We start from the raw sequence: 1578 nt of genomic DNA on the forward strand, positions 1-1578 counted from the left end.
TTACCCTTATCATCTTCAGAAGTTCTCCTAAAATATAAATCAGATTATATCATTTTCCTGTTACACTAGGATGAACGGTGTCCTCCCAAAATTCACGTCCATGTGGAATCTGTGACTATGACCTTATTTGGAGATAGGGGTGTAATCAAACTAAGATAAAATCATCCTGGATCAGGGTGAGCCTTAAATCCAGTGTGACCAGTGTCCTTGTAAGAAGAGGGACATCTGGGCACAGAGACACAGATGTACAAAGGAAGGCCAGATGGTGACAGAAGTAGAGATGGGGGTAATGTGTCTACAAGACAAGGGAACCCAAAGATTGCTGGTAACCACTGAGAGTTAGGAAGAGGCTGGGAAGGATCTTCCCTTAGAGCATGCAGAGAGAGCATGGCTCCTTGGACACCGGGGTTTCAGGCTTTTAGCCTCCAGAACTGTGCAGGAATAAATTTCTGTTGTTTTAAGCCACCCAGTTTGTGATAGTTTGTTATAGCAGCTGTAGGAAACTAATACACATGCCTAATATCCTGTCATTAGAGTGAGGTCTAGGATTCCTAACCTTGTCCAGTTCTCCCAGACCTGCTCCCTGATGGTCTTTCCAGCCTCATCACTCCCCATCCTTTCCTCTGAACTTAATATCCACCAGTCTCTCCAAGGAGAGCTATCTCTTACCTGGAGCTGTCTCTTAAAGACTATCAGCCCATCTCTTCTTGGAGCAAGACTTACTCTCCCTGGTCACCTGGTAAACCACATATCTTATGGATATCAGCTTAAACATCCCTTCCTTAGAGGTTTTCCCTGACACGGAGACCCTCCATAAGCCCCTCCAAATGTTCCCTCAGTGCTCGTCAACAAATGTCCAGTTACTTACACTGAAGGTTGTCTTTACAGCTAGAGCAGAAGCTCAAGGAGGTCTGATCTGTCTTTGTTCTTTTTTTTTTAATTGAAGTACAGTCAGTTACAATGTGTCAATTTCTGGTGCATAGCACAATGTCCCAGTCATGCATGTACATACATGTATTCATTCTCATGCTCTTTTTCATTAAAGGTGATTGCAAGATATTGAACATAGTTCCCTGTGCTCTACAGCAGAAACTTTTAAAAAATCTATTTTTATATATAGTGGCTAACATTTGTAAATCTCAAATTCTCAAATTTATCCCTTCCCACCCCCTTTCCCCAGTAACCATAAGATTGTTGACTATGTCTGTGAGTCTGTTTCTGTTTTGTAGATGAGTTCATAGTGTCCTTTTAAAAAATATGGAACACTTCATGAATTTGCATGTCATCCTTGCTCAGGGGCCATGCTAATCTTCTCTGTATTGTTCCAATTTTAGTACGTGTGCTGCCGAAGCGAGCACCTGTCTTTGTTCTTGCTGACAGCTACATCCCAGCCTGGGGCCTGGCCTAGTGCAAACCCACAGTTAGGATGAATTGAGTGATTCAGTGAATGAATGACTGAATAAACAACTGTTTGGCATGAGGTTAAAACTCTTAGGAAGGTTTGGTGAGATGTTGAAATGCTGCTGCTAGGGTTAGAGAGAAAGTAGTAGCTAATCTGCAACTTGAAGTATTGATTAC

The 1578-nt window shown here is 42.3% G+C and overlaps 1 non-coding gene across 1 annotated transcript; it reads right to left on the reverse strand.

Annotated features, from left to right (window-relative positions):
- Positions 1-1251: 1251 nt before the first annotated feature.
- Positions 1252-1358, reverse strand: LOC123613694 (U6 spliceosomal RNA). The gene has a single exon (XR_006721080.1). It is a non-coding gene; the product is annotated as a U6 spliceosomal RNA (small nuclear RNA).
- Between the last annotated feature and the right edge of the window lie 220 nt (positions 1359-1578).

This window comes from Camelus bactrianus, chromosome 2 (genome assembly GCF_048773025.1).
Source record: "Camelus bactrianus isolate YW-2024 breed Bactrian camel chromosome 2, ASM4877302v1, whole genome shotgun sequence".
In the NCBI taxonomy this organism is placed as follows: Eukaryota; Metazoa; Chordata; class Mammalia; order Artiodactyla; family Camelidae; genus Camelus; species Camelus bactrianus.